Source organism: Anser brachyrhynchus, assembly GCF_964034855.1.
Source record: "Anser brachyrhynchus genome assembly, chromosome: 20".
NCBI classification, from domain to species: domain Eukaryota; kingdom Metazoa; phylum Chordata; class Aves; order Anseriformes; family Anatidae; genus Anser; species Anser brachyrhynchus.
The window spans coordinates 9,875,225-9,894,038 of NC_137713.1; the positions used below are offsets into that span (position 1 = coordinate 9,875,225).

The window sequence follows — 18,814 nt, forward strand, 5'->3', positions numbered from 1 at the left end:
CTACCCTACCTAAGATCAGCTGAGTACAATTCTGGCAGAGAAGGGGCTAAAGTGCTTCTTACCTGCAGTGTCCCTACAGTCATGGTCAGTGCAGCATCCTTGGCTGCTTGGCTGTTTCTCTCCCACGCACACTGCCGAGCCAAAGCCAAACGTCAGCGTCTCTCTTCTCAGAGCATGGGCGTGAGAGTTGGTGTGGAGTCTGTGGCTACTCCTAGCTGCCTACCATCCTTCCTTTCTCTGGAAGGTTAAGGGACTGTTGTGGTTTAACCTGGCTGACAGCTAAACACCACACAGCCATTCGCTCACCCTCCCCCCTCCCTCTCTGGGATGGGGGAGAGAAATGGGAAAGTGAAGCCTGTGAGTTGAGATAACGACAGTTTATTAAGACAGGAAAATAATAATAACAATAATAATAATAGTAATGATAATAGTATTACTAATAATAATGTGTACAAAACAAGTGATGCACAATGCAATTGCTCACCACCCGCTGACCGATGCCCAGCCTATCCCCGAGCAGCCGGCCCCCCACCCCGGCCAGCCACCCCTATATATTGTTTAGCATGACGTCAGATGGTATGGAATACCCCTTTGGCCAGTTTGGGTCAGCTGTCCTGGGTCTGTCCCCTCCCAGCTCCTGCTGCACCCCCAGCCTGCCCGCTGGCAGGACAGAGCGAGAAGCCGAAAAGTCCTTGGCTTGGTGTAAACACTGCTCTGCAACAATTAAAACATCAGCATGTTATCAGCGCTCTTCTCATCCTAATCCAAAACATAGCACCCTACCAGCTACTAGGAGGAAAATTAACTCTGTCCTAACTGAAACCAGGACAGGGACATATTTCTCTTTCCCCATAGTGAGGAGGTTAGTGTGGCTTTTCTACACATTGAAGATATGCACTCTCTTTATGAAATGCCTCTAATGTTTTTTCTCATGAAGCTTCATGTTTGATAAAGACATGTTGCATCAGGCAAGACTGTTTACTAGCAGTTAATTGGAATGCACTTGGGTCCAGTAACCAACTTTATATGGGATCTGATCAACTGTTAACCTAAATTCAGGATACCTCCCCTGGCATATGTGGAGTGGGCTTAGAATCTAGCCCTATTAGTTTGTGGCGTGGCTTCTCATTTGCATCACTATTCAAATCCTGTAGAGTTCAGCTTTGCACAAGAGAAGGACTTTGGCCACATGCCTTTCCTTCATTGCCAATTTGGGTGAAATGATGTTTGATATATGTAGGTAACACTACCAAGTCAACTGAAGTGGACAAAGGTTAAGTATGCACTGCAGGCAATTATCCATTAGTATAAAAGCTCCTTGGTATAACATTTATACGTTGAAATGCCAAAAAACCTGGACATGATGATAGTTTTTGCAACACTGTATAATTCATGCATTATAGCTCTGCTTTTGATGTTTAATATTTCAGAAATAATGGAACACATTTCATCAGGAAATGCAACATGTGAAATGCAGTGGGTATAAATAAGCACTTAATTGAAGCAGAGGTCTCCTTTGCTTGCTGTGAAGCTCTTTCTGACTTCATAAATGTTCAGGAGTATTTAGTTTAAGGAAGTCTTTGAAATAGTAACTCAGCTGAACCATTGCTAGAAGTATCTGCGGCTCACATACAGAGGTGAAATCACGTCCCCATGAGACACGGAGAGAGAGCTTACCTGTACTGCTGTGAGATCAGGATTTCTCCTACAATCTCTAGTGCCAGGCTTCAGTGACTTCCTTGTCAGCAATGTCCATGACACCTAGAAAATCCAATTTAAGGTGGAAAGGATTAATAACTGGCTATTACCACACATTGCCTAACAAAATAACCCTGTCTTGTTTGTATTAAGCAAATGGTTCTTGGGCATCAGTGTGCGTGATGCTTGTGAAATTCTTCTTGGGAGTTCTCTGGTGTTTATGGTCAATATTATATTTTTTTTTTTTCCAACAGAGGCAGTAAGTTGGGACATGACCACCTGGAAGACCACACGTTCAGGTGCTTCACACCTTCAGGAGCTTTGCGGTTTTGGGACTTCAGCCTCCATCTCCAAGTTTCTTGAAATCCAACAGGTGTGGGTTTTTTTTCTTTTGTTGTTGTTGCTTGTTGCTATTCATTTGTTTACACAGTATTGGGATGACAGATCCACAGATCTGTGGACAGATTGTGAGAGGGGAAAATTTTAAAATGTACCTTTTTCAAAATCCACCTTAGAGATGCGGGCTTGTTGATTGCTGATTTATCTTACTGTGGTTGTGTCCTAGTCACCTTAAGAAACACTGTTAAAGTATTTGAATGATCATAAAAGTCCAGACAGTCCAGCTTTGCGGAGAAGTAAGCCAACAAGGAATGTTGAGGCCAATCCACTTGGCCATGTGGGACACCAGTCCGTGTATCCTATCCTAGTGCTGGTGCAACTCTTTTTCCTGCAGAAGTACTTTGTGTGAAAAGTCTCAAGTAATAAATCCAAAAGGGTCAAGAAACACCAGGGAAATGCAGTAATTCTGTGAATGATTATTTAAATCCAGCATCTGCTCTTCAGCCCAGTCTGACCACACGACCATGGGGGCTGTGGGGCTGGCGATGCTGCTGTCAGCGCTAAGGCACATTTCCACTCCTCTCAGAGTACAAAGAAGACAATGTAAGTACGAATTAGTTTTTCTGGGCTCTAATAGCTCTCAGCATGTTTGCTGGTCTATTTGTGATCCTTCCATAGTCTTGGAAAGTAAGGACCCTGATAAAATAGCCATTGAAGTCAATTAGTTATTTTGTACATCTCTCCAGGCCCTGGATGAGGTCCAGCCTAAATACCCAATCTACATTTTCATGAGTCATTGCAGGAGCTGGAACAGATCAAGACAGGTATAATTTTCAGTTTCAGCATGAATTTTGCTACCTTCCTCAATGGCTCTGGCCAGGTCAATCTACATTTCCATTATGGACAAGGTTGATCTTTTTTCCCTACAGCACGTTGCTCAAATTATATGCATAGTCATAAACCATTTTCCAGTGACTCAGGCCTTGATACTAAAGCATGTATGGTTCATGCATCTGTTCTTTTGTAAATCTGCTGGTGTTTCCACACAGACTGCTCAAGAAGCAGGAAAGACACAGAAACATCTGTTTAGAGTTTTAAGCAGCTTGTTAGATGAATTCAGCACCTGGGTTTCCTGCGGTGAGTCGGCTATGCTCTCCTCAGTATGTATGAGAAAGGAAGAAATACAATACTCGTAGGGATCCGTGCTCTCTGCAGTTCATGGTAGATTGCTCTGGGTAATTTCTGCCAGTGCCGGTGGGATCCACCAGTGCAAAACCTCCAAAAGAAATAGGGGAATAGTGCACCGAGAGGGGAAGGGTTTACTGTGCTAAATGCCAATAAACCAGATTCTGTCTGTGGAATTGAGCCAGTACAGAACTTTAATTTTAAATATTATGGCTTATGTTCACAGTAGTTCTGACAAAGTCACTGTATCTGTTGAGAAAGTCCCAGTCCCCAAACAGTTTTCTTCCCAAGCCTTTTCCTCCCCTTCCCCATAACTGAGAAGGACCTCTTTGGTTTAGATGAACGCTGACCACGCCACAAAACCAGTGTGAGGGGCCCAGCTCTGACAAAGAAAATGCAAGGCAACTGCACTGTGACAGGTTACTTGTTTTGACAATCCTCTGTTTTCTTTCCTCTGTATACCATATTAGACATGAGTCAATGTCAAGGGCTAATTTGCCACAGCAGGGAGATTTTCCATTTAAGTAAATTCACTTTAACGCATGCGGGGGATCCAGGAGTGCATCCGTTCTGCCTGCTGAAAGGACCTTGTGTGCATGGAAGGGGAAAAGCAGGCTTACGAGGCAAGCTGTTGGTTGCAATAACATGTTTTGTTCCTTGCTAACTCCAGGGTCAGGCTGTCTCAACTGTGTTAATGTGCTCGTGTAGCAACCCATGTACAGAAAAACAGAACCAGCAGAAGAATTTCTGCTGTACCTAGGGCACACTGCACCTTACCCTACAGTCAGCGCACAACAAACTGGCTCACAGCCTGTTACAGATCCCACGGACTCCCCAGGAGCCCCCAGTTTCAGTCTCTCATGGGCTGAATTCCTTCCATCCTTTGGGCATGTCCCTTCCAGTAGCACTCATGTTCAGGAAGAAATGGGGCTGTGTCTGTCCAGTGTGTTTTCATTCCTCTGCAGTAACCTGGATGTGAGGTTTTGTCTTGTGTAGTTAGGATGTTCACTGAGCTGTTTCTGTCTTTTCTGAGTGATTTTGATTATTATGTATAACAGTGCACAGTCTCCAGTGGATAAAAGCCTCTAATTCTATTTTATCCAACTCAGAGAGCAATCTCAACAACTGGCTGTTGCCTGTATTATTCAGTAACAGCTATGGCATGTATTATTGCATATGATATGAAGGACTTTGTAATAAATATTTAGTGTTCCTTTAATCTGTCCGTTCTTATATCATGTTCTCCAGATAATCTCCTACTCCACCATGTACTATTTAATAATTCTTTTTTTGCCAATCTGTTCTTCTCTTTCATACAGACACACGTGCCCGCCTGCCCTGGGACACACTTTCTGTCGGTCTCCCTTCCTGAGCACTCTTCAAAGTCTTGGGTTTTCGTGACTATGTCATCAAAAGGAAAAGCATTTGTTGCTTGTGTGAATTTGTGAGTATCTATAAACTGTCTTGTGTTTAGATCCCAGCCATTTGGTGCACAGGAATGATTTTTTTTTTCCTGAACAGAGGCCAAAGGCCTTCAGGAGAAAACGTGATCTGGCGCCGCAGGCAGCAGTAGAGGGTTGGTGATATTTCTGTTTCTGCTACTGACTGGTTTGTCTGATCCCAATCACTTTGTGCTGCTCGTTTCATCTCCGCCCTTGCCTGGGTGGATTACGGCCCATCGGGGAAGGGGCTCTTCCAGGTGGGAAGGTGAACTTTGGGCAGCAGGCATCGCTGCCATGCAGGTACCAAGAGGCCTGTCTTCAACAGTGGCTGTTTTAAATTGGCTTTCTTATACCTGTGACAACGAGGAGCACATTGAAAATGATGCAGGGTTCTTCACTTGCATTTCCTGTGGTGAAAACACCATGTGAAGAGACAAGTGGTTGTAAATCAGGACATGGGTTTTCCTGTATGGCTTCTCCCCTAGTCAGGACTGACATAAGAAGTCAGACGTATCCATGGCATGTGTTCTCTGCTACCTTAATTTGGGGCTGTTAACCCCCAAGGAACAAAGCATGTGAGAGATGTGAAGGGGATGTCATGATGAAAGGAACAGTGAAAGAAGCTCAACGGAAAAGAAGTACGTAATGATATGATGCTTCACTACTTGAAAGTTGGTTACTTGTACTGCAAGTCATGATTTATTATAATTAACTAGTTCTACAAAACCTACTAATGAAATCATGCCAGTATTTCTTAAAAAAAGAAATAATACTGAACCAAAGAAGACATGAAAAGAGTTCTGATCATGTATTAATAGTGCAGCAGCCCTATTTTGAAAAGATCCCCAAATTCTTGTGGGGTGGCATTATAGACTAACCTCTTTAAAGAACACTTAGTGCACCTTAGTAGTATCTATTATAGTATATGGGATTTTAATTGCTTTATTATAAAAGAAAGCAATATTCACCCTTTTATGAATTTTGATTTAATGACTTTAGCACATTCATTATTAGTTCATTATGGTTCTGTGGAATTGAGGCCTCCTGAGTTAAAAGGATGTCCCCACACTAAGCTGGCCTCAATTAAAATGTAATCATATTGTGGTTAATCTCAAGGACTTGCTCTGTGAGCGCAGGGGGATGCAAGGGAGAAAGGCAGTGGGGAACACAAGGAGGAAACAGAAATGCAAATAGGTAGGATTTGCACTGGTGAAAAGCTGTTTAAGTCCAGTCCTGAAAATGTCCTGGGCTATAATCTGAAATTGCATTATTAGTTTGACCCATAATATCACATGCTCAAAGCCACAGGTAGATCTACTTAATTTTCTTTTTTTATTAAGAAAAACCACTGATCTTTAGCAATAAAGGGAAATCCTATTTATGACAGTTTGGCCAGTGTCTGCTCTGGGCATGAAGCCAGCAAAGGGCCGTGGTATGAAATGATGGTCCTGCAGGTGCCAGTGAGGCTTGGCATGGGACTGGGGGTAGTTTCTTGCACAGAGTCACTTCTGGACTGGGACCCGTATGTATGGGCAAATGGGAAGAACAGAGAAGCCCCCTTGCAAAGTTAAATGGCAGGGTTCAAAATGCTATAGGAAATAGAAATAGTTCTTGGAGGAACAGCAGTATTTCTGGGGAAGGACAGCTGCATCAGTAGCAGTTCTGCCTCTGTCCCCGTATTTCCTAGGTTGGAGAGGCAAGAAAGCCCCTCTCCTTTTGAGCTTTACCCTTCCATATTTGACCAAGGGGCCACATTAAGAAAACCAGCAAGTTGTGATGATCTGGAAGAAGATGAGAAATTCAGCTCGCAAGTGATTTGGCTGAAATATTTCCTCTTTGATGTTTTGCCATACTGAACAGTATAATAGCCCTTCCAGAAGAACACTCCAAGCAGAGCTATTTTGGGATTACTTTTCTCCTTTAGCTTTCATCCTGTGGTTTTCCTGTATCTTCTTTTTATCTCCCTGATCTCAATGAAAACGTCTCAAGCTCTCACCAACCACTTCTAATGTTTCAAGATTCCCTTCAAGCTTAGATCTTGGGTATAAATAAGAGTTCTTGTTAGTAAAGCTGGAGTGCTTTGTAACGATTGTTTGAAAGGCTTTATATTTTTTTTGGTTCTGCAGTGGAGCCAGACCTGGAATCTGTGAGGCCCAAAGCTGAGGAAAACAGGGTGAAGCTGCGTGCCTGTGTGTTGCAAAGCAAGTATTTGTAATGTAGGGGTTAGCGAGGATTTCCATGATAGGTTTCCATTTAGAAAATCAGACCTTCAGTGAGTATAAAATGGAGTACTATTTTCAATTTCAGTTCATAATTTGATGTAATTTGAACTAAATAGTTGGAGGAAAAAGAACACTAATCTCCAGAGAAACTAGAATCCTGCTTTCCCACAATGTCCCTGTTAACATTTTGAAGAACAGCAATTTTGAAGATAATTTTTGAAGAAAGCATAGAAGGAGAGGTTTGTTTCTGTAAGAGTGCAAAGTAAATCTTGTCTAAAAGGTCAGTTATCAGGAACAAACCTCACCAGATTTTGTGCCATATTGTTTAATTATTATGGAGGATAATTACTATGGGAACATCAGTAACAGCAGTAATGTCAATATTTCATAAAGTTTTTATAGATTACAGGAATACATTGGAAAGTGTTGTAGTTCATGAAATAGCAAAAGCTGCTTGGGAAAATGGTATTTTTATGGCAATGACTCATGTAGAGCTTTACACCACCTTTCTGGCCTGTAGTGGTCTCTTAATCAGTTTACAGCTGCAATGAGTCTTTCATTTTTCCAAATTTCAGAAGTCTTTTAATTACTATTATATGTTGCTGGTGATCAAAGGTCAGGCCAGAAGCATTAGCTTTGCCAAATGAAATTCATTGTGTGCAACATTGACTCTGTACCCTTAGAGTTCTCTGAACTGAGGCACATCCATTTGCTGTGAAAAGTTATCTATTTCTTTTGCCATTTAGGGCATCATCTTGCAAACAATTAATCACCAAGGACCCAGCCACTGAGTTCTTGCACAGAAAATACTCAGCACTGGCAGGACAAGATCCAGAGAGAAAATGGCTTAAGAAATTTTTTCCTTACTCTGAAAGTATGTAATATTTATGAGATGAGCTAGCTCTTGCACCTTGCAGAGCTCCTAGCTGCAAAAGCGGTAACTGCTGGAGCGATTCAGTAGCCGGTTGTGTTCAGCACAGCCAGATATGTTGCTGCTGGCAGAAAATAAGAACCCCACCACAAGAAATGAATGGGAAGTGCTGTAGAGACACGCCTTAGAGAGCAGAAACTCCTTGTCCTAAGTACCCTGCTAGAGGTTTTTTGGGGGTTGGGTCCACCTGTGATGTGTGAGGCCAAATCCAGAAGTAACTGTACTGCTTCTTTGTCAGCACAACAAAAGCTTATCATTCACATCAACACAACCAAATTGTCATTAATAAGTTTGTGTTTCTGAAATGATTCTGAGAACAGGAACATATTTCAGAGTGAAAATCTGTGGGAAGTGATCTGAGTATTTCTTTTGCTTGTCCAGATTTTGCATGATCACGTTTCTACGTCTGGATGTGGTGGTTTCTAATCTCATGGCTTCAAAGATGTCTGTTCCAGATATTCCTGGTGTGGTTATGAGGTGGATGTTTCTTCCTGACGATACGCATGTTCAAGTAAGTCCATGACTCTTCTATTTTTTTTCTGAAAATACTATTGCAGAGCAACTTCGGATTCTGTGGATTCTGGTGAAAAGACACCAAGATTAACAAACGTAGTTAGTGCATGGCAAATGTTCTCTTTTCTTCAGTATTTATACAACTTCATTATGTGCTTTTTGGTATAAGTGATTATAGCTACTTTTAAGAGTTTAATTCCCAGAATGGAGCAGAAGGCAGCGAAGTTGCCTGTGTGTCGGCTTTCTGCCTGCTGCTGCCTGGCACCTGGGAATCAAAACAGAGACGTGTTTGCAGAGAATAGTTCCCCATGGCACATTTACATTTCACAGAACAGCCAGACTGACATCCTTCCCCTCTTTCCTGCCTTACCCTCAACCTGGAAGATGCAAGGGAGGTTGCTGAGCACCACAAGCCCTTGGCTCCAAGGCAGTTGTGCTTATGCTGGGGCTTTCTCTGAGACAGAGCTGTGTTTTGCTTTCCAGGCCATGTATACCTGTATGTGCAGTGTATATAGTAACTGTCTTAGAGGCAGTGACTTCCACGTGCCCCTGAGTGATCACTGAAGTCCTCCAACGAGAAATTGGTATCTCACACTCTGTGTACGCATGTACGGTAGATAGTGTGAGACGCTCGGTGTTTGATGTGCTTAGAGGAGCGGGTATTGAAAATGCTGGTGAGAGATGAATGCTGTCAAACACTATCTCTGCTTTTGATTAGTTTGCAAAGATGAGTAATTGAATCCCAACAGCCTTCCTGCACTGTAGCCATCTTCATCTTTCATCTTTCCCTGGGCATCCCTTACCAAGTGTAAACATACCTACACTTTGGTCTGTAGAGTTGAGCGAGTCATTTCCAGAGAGAGATTGCACTGCCTTTTCCCTCGGTAAGCTTAAAAAAGGTAAAAATTATCGTACTATGGGTGCTTTGGTCATGAAGAGAAAATGATGCTAGATATGAACAGAAGAAACTCCTCTTATCCCTGAGAATTTTTAAGCATTAAATTAATTCCCCTATCTCTTGGTGTGTTAATGGGAAGGCTTTCAGCTCTGTGTTAGGCAGAGGTCCACATTTGCATTTAGATGGAGCTATTTTAAGGATTGTAGTATACATAGCAGCCTGTATCACATTTACAATAGAATCTGTAAGATAAAATTAATATCTAGTAAGTGGTTGTTTTTCCAGTTTTGTTATAATCAGAACCAGTAACTCAAGTGGTATAATCTGACATAATAAATACGAGAGCCATTCACTTGAGAGATATCTTATCCACCCACGAGGAGGAATACACTCCTTAACCAGTGAAGTGGGTTGTATTTTCTACCTCTCACAAGACAGCCATGAAGTGCTACATCCAGGGCTGTGCCTGCCAACGATACCCCAAAGACTTTTTACTTGTGTAAAACAACCTGCTGCCTCGCCGAGGGAAACGCTTTTCCCCACCAGGCAGGAAACCATGGCAGGGCGGCTGGTGTCAGGTGAAGCAGCGCAGGGGCCTCAAATCCTTCCATTTCTCTCTGTCCCACAGATGGCTTCTCACAGGCATTTCTCAAACCCGCCAGGGGTCCGTGCTAAGTCATTGCTGCTGGCTCCGCATGTTGCTGATTTCCAGAAACATCAGCCTCAGCAGGACTTGAGCAATGCTCAGGGTTTCTCTGAGCTGCTTCTGAAGTGGGCTGCCCGAGGCAGGCTGCGGCAGGATGAGGTGTGAAGCCCGGGTTTGGGGTTTCAGCCTGGCACACACCACCCCGAGCGTTCCTGGCCTGGCAGTGGCCTGCAGGATGGCAGTGGGACGGCCCCGTCTCGTCCCCAGCCGGGAGAGGACCATGGTGGCACAGCTTCGTTTGCCATGTGTTCATTCTGGTGGCAGGGCTAGTGTGAAGCAGTGGTGCAAAATCAATGGATTTTGGTTCAAATCCAGTCCACTTTCTCTGACAGAAATTAGCCATCGGTGTAAGGCCTCCGCATCCAGCGACAGGGAAACAATTCACTCTGGTAGCTGGGGCCACACAAAGCCACCAAGCATTTGATTGAGAAAGCATCCACAGACGAGAAGGGCCTCTCAAGGGACTTTTCAAGGGGACATTTGTGTGACACTGCTTAAAATTACCCTGTTGAGCAGAAAGGAAAATTTTGCTGATTTTACTGCCTCTGTTTCTAGCCAAAACTCAGCCAGAGTTTCACACTAACTGTGCTGTACTTTCCAGCTCCTTGTCAAAGATGGATATGGTATTGGTCACTTAAGGTTACTTTCGAAGTTTTTAGTAATTGTATTTTTTATTTTTTTATTTTTTTGGTTTGTATACAATTCTGAAAAGCCCCTTTTTTCCTCATGATAAGATGTTGGAATATTTTAAACAATTTCCTGAAAAATGACAGTCCAAAGCCTTCTAAACTAAAACCATGGTTCAAATGGATTGAAACCCTTTACAATGTCGAAATATTTCATATTTGTGTGACTCTGCATTTCTTATTTTAGGTTAAAATGGCCAGGCAATGAGAAGTCACTATGGTATCAGAAATCAACATGTTTCTATGTTATTGAAATCTCTTTTGACTTTTTTTCAAGTGAATCTTAGTCAAAACTGTTCAGCTGCCACAAGAAATTCCACATATATCAAATAGGCATTGCCTCATGGAAAATCCCTGTGGGAAGAATTCAGAGTACAGTGGGGATCTGTGCTCTGTCTCACCAGAAATTGCTTAGATGATGGGGAGAATTAAAAATTTATCTCCCAAGAACACATTATCAGCATTCCCAGGATCTGCACCTAGCAGAGGCCTGCTTGCCAACTCGTTTTGTTACTGCTCATGCTGACAGCTATGAGAGCTCTTCTATTTTAGTGGGAGGGCAAACGTGAATTTTCTGGTCTTTCTGCCTGCCCTGTGCTGTCCTGCTGGGGGACCTGTTTGTGGATTCAAGCACTTTGGAAGGAGGCAGACGTCCGCTGAGACCCAGCTGGAGCAGCACTTCTGCAGGATTGAGTCCCTCTGGCCCCAGAGACCAGGGCTGAGATTGAAACCTAGATCAAAAGCCTAATTTTTTTTTTCCAAGTGAACCCACAGCTATTTAGAATTAGAGTAGTGAGCAGTAATCCTCTAGTCTTACATGAAGAATCAGATGAATGTATGGGAAAAGATAGATACCAGGGGAAAAGCTTGTTTTGGACTAGTTTGCCTAACAAGAAGGGAAGAATAGTGAGACATGTCAAATTGACTTTTACAGAGCAGGTTAATGCCAGATACTTGTTTATCCTTGGAGATTCCTCAAATCCAGCAGATTTCAGCATTGCCTAATGAAAGCTACAGAAAGAGCGGGAAATGGAGCATGTACAGTTCAGAGGAGGGGAAGATGCAGATGAAAACAAATGAAAAGCCTCTCTCCTTCATGTTTCAAGTGCCAAATTATGCTTGACATTTCAATTTCCCCAAGGCACACTTCCGTAAAATCGTCTTGAACTCTCCTCAAAGTGTTAAAGCTTCCATCAGCTCTTCCAGTGGAATCAAACAGGTCTGATTCAGTTCTGTGCTGGGTGTGAAATGTAATCGTTATTATAACACTGCACAACTGGAATTTAGAAAAAGCACCGAATGTCTTTAATATTTTCATGGATGGGCTTTTGCGATTGGCTGTGCTCTAGGGCACGATGTTGTTGCTGTGCCGAATGCTTTGTCACTCAGGTGGGAAATGAGCAGGTTTGGTGACTTGCATGTGGCTTGTTTTGTAACACTTCCGAGAATTCAGGATGTTTATCGCCTGTGTATTACTTGTGTGTGGCTTGTTTCACATAAGGACCTCCATGTTCTGTGTCTAGCCAGGTCTTGAGTCCTTCAGAGGTCTGTGGAGAAATCTGTAACCACTAAAATACTCATTATTTCTCAACATTCCAATGTTTTTAGGAAGTCTGAAAGCCTGATTTTTTTAAGTGTTTTGACCGTGTCCCCAGTGAGAAATACTGAGAGCAGTGAAATGACAGAAATACAGTTTTTCCCAATTTGTTCGATTGGCATCTTTTGTTTTTCTTCAGCTTGTTTTCTTCTAAAGCCCATTGAAATTTTGTGTTGCATAAATTTGACTGACTTTACTCTTTGCATGCAGACTTTTGGGGGAGATGCTGAGTTTACTTGCACCGTCAGTGCCAGACAGTCAAAAGCAATCCTCCTCCTGCGTGAGTGGGAATAATGGTGACCCAGCTTTTTGAGAGACCTCACTGAACTGGATTCTTTGAAAAATATACCCTCGGGCTGTGGTTGCTGAGCACTTGAGAAGGCCTGTGATTGATGATATGGTCATTACGAACATGATTAAGAGCAGCCAGGATTTACATTTACCACCTTGGCCTTTTCCAATGTCTGCTAAACTGTGGTCTCGAGACCACCACTGCTGCACACAACGTGACTGTGTGTGGAGGGGGGAATGGGGGAGCTGTGATTAATTTGGCTGGCAACATGATGCTGGCTCTCTCCTTTGATTGCAGCTGATGAATAGTATTTTAAAAGCTAAGAATACATTAAACACTTTGCTATAGCTCCTATACAGTCTGAGGGCCAGAACCACAGCTGTGCTCGGTTTACAATGGGTGCAGCTGAAGAAAGAAGAGGAAGGAAAGGAGAGAGCTTTTAGCTTAACTTGAGCTATAGATTCTGCTGTCTTGGGATGCGCTGGGGGTGTGGGTGCCAGCTCCCTGGCACTGTGGGGGGTTGCCCATGGGGTTTCAGGCCCCACAGGAACAGGACTATCGTTTACCAGTTTTGACCACTGTTAGTATAGCAAGTTGTTGCATTAGCAAGTAATTTGTGTCCCCTGCTCTCCCCAACACTGCTGTGATTACCTGGGATGATAATACAGTGCCTGGAAGCCCTTTCCCTCCTTCTAAGACCAGTGCTCCCCGTGCTCAGCCCCGCTCCCTGTCCCACTGACACACTGGGCAGCCCCACTGGGTCCCTCACACTGCTGATTTCCCTTGCAGGGCTGAAACGTGGGGGTCTCACCATCACCCTGCTTCCCCCAAGCCCACAGGAGCTTTATATTTAAGCCCTGCCTCCCTGCCAGCTATGAAATCAGGTGCCTGGCTCAAACTCTTCGGGGGAAGAGGCAATGAAAGCAGGCTAGGTGCAAGGCTCAATGTCACAAACCCTGTTTCCTTAGGACACCTGGGTCACGCTGGGGTGGGAAGCCAGCAGCTCCTCGGGCCTGTGTACAAGGAGCCAAGGAGATCCCTTTGCTGCCCCCCCAGCTGTTCTGTTCTGCCCCATTTGCAAGGCATCACCTGGACTGAGCAGCAAGCCACAAGTGGGTATCTATAACATGGCAGCTCTTCTCTAGCATCTGCTTTTCTCTTTTTCTTAGCACTGGCCATTAATAAGGGAACTAAAACTTTTTTTGCAGAACCCCTGACTTGATGTTCATGCCTGGACATTCATTGCAATTACCCTGATTTGACAGCAACCGTTAAAGGAAATAAAAATGACAGCTTTGGAGCAGTCCTGTCGTGTCGCATGATGGCTCTTGGCAGCAGGAGACCTAATCACCCTCCTGAAGATGTCTGTTGAGATCCCACGTCTGAATAGCAAAGGTACCAACTAATTCTGTTCTTCTCTCGGTCAGGGTGAGCAGGAGGGCTGCCAAGGCCTGCAGGAAGGGTGACCATCAGTGAGTAGTGCTCCGCTGTCACGCAGGAGTTTTTCACTGGTGCAACTTCGTGCTGGCTGCCAGCTGTGTCTCAAGCTGTGCCCTGGCTGCTGGCTTCCAGGACAAAATCAGAGAAAGATTTGGGAATGTCCTCCACAGTGCAGGAGAGGGGGGATTTGCTCCCTGCAGGGAAGCAAGAGATACTGCTTCTGCTGCTTCCCACCTATCTAATCTCCGTGACTTATTAGCCTCAATACCCTTTGCTCTCCAGCCAGCCCTCTTTGCCCCCAAAAGGTTACACTAGACAGGTTGGCTTGGCATGAGACAGCAGGCTCTGCCATGACAAATCTTTGAACTGTAATGATAAATTATGCTCTATTGCCCAGTCCTTCTGGAAAGAAATTTTCATGTGGATTAAAATAAAAGAGGTTTGATAGATGCTGGAAATGTCTCCCTTTGGCTGTTAAGAAAAAAAAAATCTGAATGCCTGTAATATTTCTGCCGAGAATTACAATAATTGGTATTTAAATAGTATTCTGAGCAGAGCTGTGATTGCCTGGGAAAGCCAACCCCAGGAGCAAGATCTTCTCTTGTCTTTAAGAGCTCAGCCAGGCTTGGGAACTTAAAAAGAAACTTGAATTATTGGGAATTTAAAACATGCCCTTGCTTTGGCTTGAATGCAACATCAAAGCAGGAGCCTATGTGTTCCTGAAAAAACTGCTTCTTTGCCTTCCTAGCTGCTAAATGCTGCTTCTCTGCTGATTTTATTAGCACTACTATCCCAGCATCATATCCATCCACAAGTGCCTTTCCAGTGTGTTCAAAGGAAGGAGTCATTTTTGGCCTGTCAGAGGAAGAATTACCACCAACCCAAACAGTTAGTGCTGGGAGCTAGAGGTGGCTGGTGATCTTACAGACTGCACTGTTATCCTCCTGATACTAGGCATCAGTGATGAGGGTTGAGGGGATCTCTTGCATTGAAGAACGTGTTAAATCCATCACCCACCTTGTGGTCACACTGTATCACATAGCCGTACCACTTCTTGCACTCACGAGCTGCTGGCTGAATCCTGTACCTCTTCCCAGGGTGCAGCAGTTCCAAATGGATGTTGTGTTCTCCTCTGCCTCTTCTTCTCATCTGGCCTACAGTGCCCAACAAAGCCACTGCACATCTGAGATCTCCACCCAAGAAAAGCTGTGTCACTGAGATGAAGTTGCACAAAACACATCTTACAGTGGTGCAGGATTTCTTTGAGATGAGCCCCACTACCTTTGTATGGGTAAGATACTGCTGCTCTCTTCCCTGCCTCTTCCCCAAACCCACATGTTTTGTTTGTACACCATCCCACCTATTTCCCATGCAGACCTGGTATTAAGTCTTTGGAAAGCAAACCTCTTAGAATACTGCTACTCCTACACTTCACTATAACCATTCAGCTCTTCTAGCATGCATTTGTGACCCCAACAGATGACGTTACTAATGGGATCTCACTGATGCCAAATGCAAACAAAAACCTCTGCTTCAGGTAAACCCGGAGCTCTGAAGGCATTACTCATGGTTCAAACAGGAAGGTTCACTGGCCTGACAATGGACATCTTCTTACCAAAGCCTACCTTAGCTGTACAAGATTTGGGATAGAATAGGGCCAGGTAGATCTGTAAGCATCACACGAGACACAGCAGGACATGGCCGATCTAAATCTAAGCTGTTCTGGGCAGTGGTGTGATGGTGCAGGCACAGCTGAGAGCTGTCGTGCTCAGGCAGAGCACTGGGCCAGCACTGCTGTAGGGCTTTTGGTAGCAGAGCCGCCGGGGGGCTGTGCGCAGCACTGCTTGTGGTGTATGGACATACCTGACATTTCTAATGTCAGCAATAACTGCTGTGAAATGTCTCCCTTTGCCTTGAAATCATTACAGTTTTATGTGACAGCAGCAGCTCTAGTCCCCAGCTGAGATGAGAAGTCCATTAAGTGCTTGAAATTGTGTGAATGCGTAGTATGAGGACATGCACTTCTGACCAGCTCTGCATTGCCGATTGCCTAGCTAATCCTGTTAACCCTGTCCCACGCAGATCCCTGTCCGTCTGTAGGTACCTGCCTGTACAGATGGAGGTAATTCCAGAGAGGTGTCTGCTCGGGGGTAGTACGTACTTGGGCTACTCTAACCTTCTCATTCTGTTTGCATCCTCTGACATTTAAAAGTGAGAAAGTGCTTTACTTCATGGAGCTACTACTAGCTGAATTTATAGATTAAACATAGGAATTGCAGGTTAAATTCATTACTGGCTCAAATGGGAAATAACTCCACTGAAGAGAGTGGAAATTATTAATTCAGGGAAGCAGTTATCTAACATTTCCTCTCTAAGGAAATAAAGAAAGAAGGCTCGTTCCTCCAGTGACATCCCTTGCTTTTTTCCCTTACTGTAATTCTAGTGATTTCTGCAGGGTTATTTCTGGGACAGAAAAACTGGAAATGCACAAATGCTCTATTCATGGTGAAGTGGCTTGTATAAATTCAGACTAGAGTCAAGTGAACACACAGAGGAAAAAAAATAAAAAAGGACTGTGTGTGTCAGATAAATAGTCCTGAAGAGGAAATGTCAATGAAGAGGTTTGTGAAAGTAGGAGCACAAGACTTAGCAACCCATTGAGTTGTAGGAGATGCTTTAGCTTCTGTCTGAGTGCTGAATTAAACAGTCAGTGACTGCCAATGGTAACATGACTTAGTTACTGCTTACTGTAGGTTGCACACCCATCAAGCTTCTTGCTGCTCATGTAGAGAAAACAAAACAAAAACAAAACAGCAACAACAACAAAAACAGAAACCCTTCCTGGAGCCACTCAGCAGCTCAAAGTGGGAGCAGGATTGTCATGAGAAAATGGCAACCTGTCTGTGCTTAAACAAAAATTAACAGATCTCCTTCCAAATCGTAGAAATTGCAAGTGGATCAGTATGCACAGGCAGGGGACGAACTGATTCATGCCTGATTTAGGGATCTCTAGTTTATACCTAAAGGTGATTTATTTTCATGCCAATGAGATTCTGAATTCTGGTTCTTAATAACTAAAAATACCATATTTTTACTTTGTTGGTAGTCCCCAGGGAGCTGAATCTTGGTAGACACATTAAAAGTTTGGGAAATTGAATCCAAGAGCCTAAGGCTATTTCAAGTCCTTGTCAAAGTGGGGTTGTAGACCTGTGACAACCTGATTCCCAGCCCTGTGCTTCACCTCATAGCAGATCACAGCAATAACGACTTCAAAATGCCTGAAATGATGATGTGATGTTTTGCACAGGGGGAACATTCCACGCTCTGGTGGTCATGGGCTCCCATTAACATAAATCTCCCCAGTCATCACTGAAGACCATCTTTGAGGACAGGATATCAGTCAAGAAAAGGCAGAAGCCCTGCTGCCACCAGCCAAACTGCCTCCTGCAAGTACATTGCCCTGCCTGAGAGCCAAAAGCCATGACCACAAGAGGCTTCCAGATGCTGGCAGAGAAGCAGGGATCATTACAACTGAATAGAGCCATACACAAAGGTGGAAAGATCCTCTTAGCACTCATTAATTGTAATTTTCAGGATTAATGCAAAAGATTTGGCAGCTTGACAGAAGAGAGTTTTAACACAGATAATTCATGGCAGCTCACTGGAGCCGAGGAAGGGGTCAGTGTCCCCCCTGCCACCCCAGCAATAGGTAAAGAAAAGGACAGAAATAACGAGACAGGGAACAGGGACATAAAGCGCCCAATATGTCAAAAGATGTATTTTACACAAGGCAGTGTAAATATTCATGTGATTTATAAGAGTAGCAGACTTTTCATTGATGACTGTATTGAACTGAGGGTTATTTAGAAGAGGAGATCAATAGAGGAGCTGGGAGCTAAAGCATCTGAAAGCAGATGAAGTAAAAGTACATTTTCCAGGGCCTCACTTCTGTGTGAAGTCACTCAACTGCCCCTTAAACCTCAGCGTGAACTTCACCCTGTCTGTATTTCGGTGCTGGAGCAAAGACGTCCTTCCAGAGGCCCAGCCCGAGGCTGTGAGGTGCACGCAGCGAGCCTGGCTCTGACAAGCTGCTGAGCAGTCTAATTTCTGTCGTGCAGGGTGAAATCCAGACGTGAGCACCAAGTCAAGCCCTGTACATGTCCTGTCACAGAGCCAGCCTTGTGCTGGATCACGGTAAAGGCTCAAATCTACACCTTCACTTCCATCCTCAGCAGCCAGGTTTCAGGCGAGTAGAGAGCAGAGGGGAGGATGAAGTGAGACCCACCACAGCCTTTGGCCAGCGTTTCTGAGGCCTCCAGGCCTGCTAAGCAGAACTGGTGCCTGTGGGGACATCCAGAGCTGGTGCCTGCAGGGACATCCCAGAAGCGGTAGCACCCTACAGGCAGTTGCGGATCTGTGACAAAGACTTCATAAATGCAGTGTCAATGTTGTAGGGAACAAAATCGTGAGCAAGATGATTCCTTGTGTAGAGCAGGTTATTCTGAAATACATCAAAAGCTCCTCACCATTGTCTAACCACTGTTGATTTTGTGTGCATTTGTAATACTGGTTTTTACTCCCTATCACTCTTTATTACATTTATTCCTTCAGAAAAGAATAACTCAAATGTCCCTAATCTTTTTAGCATGGAATTTTAGATTCTAATGGGCTTGTTTTAATTTGCACACATTCTTGTTAATAATGAAATCTGTTTAACGTGAGTTAAACCAAAAAGCCTGTAATGGTAATTCAAAACATAAAACTCTAGTGTATTTCTGTAAGAGTTCCCTGTTAATATTCTTAAGGCTTTTTAACGGATATTTTAAGTAGGCATTGGTATTAGCAGAAACATCACACAAATTAAA

General features: G+C 43.8%; 1 protein-coding gene across 1 annotated transcript in view; it reads left to right on the top strand.

Annotated features, from left to right (window-relative positions):
• The window catches only part of LOC308180671 (uncharacterized protein), a 463,846-nt gene that overhangs the window by 424,387 nt on the left and 20,645 nt on the right, over positions 1 to 18,814 (top strand). Inside the window, exons 11-16 of the mRNA XM_080562720.1 lie at positions 1,953 to 2,071; positions 4,542 to 4,666; positions 6,791 to 6,865; positions 8,199 to 8,328; positions 13,718 to 13,904; positions 15,047 to 15,240. The gene's annotated coding sequence lies outside the window, so the exon portion shown is untranslated. The remainder of the gene's footprint in view (positions 1 to 1,952; positions 2,072 to 4,541; positions 4,667 to 6,790; positions 6,866 to 8,198; positions 8,329 to 13,717; positions 13,905 to 15,046; positions 15,241 to 18,814) is intronic.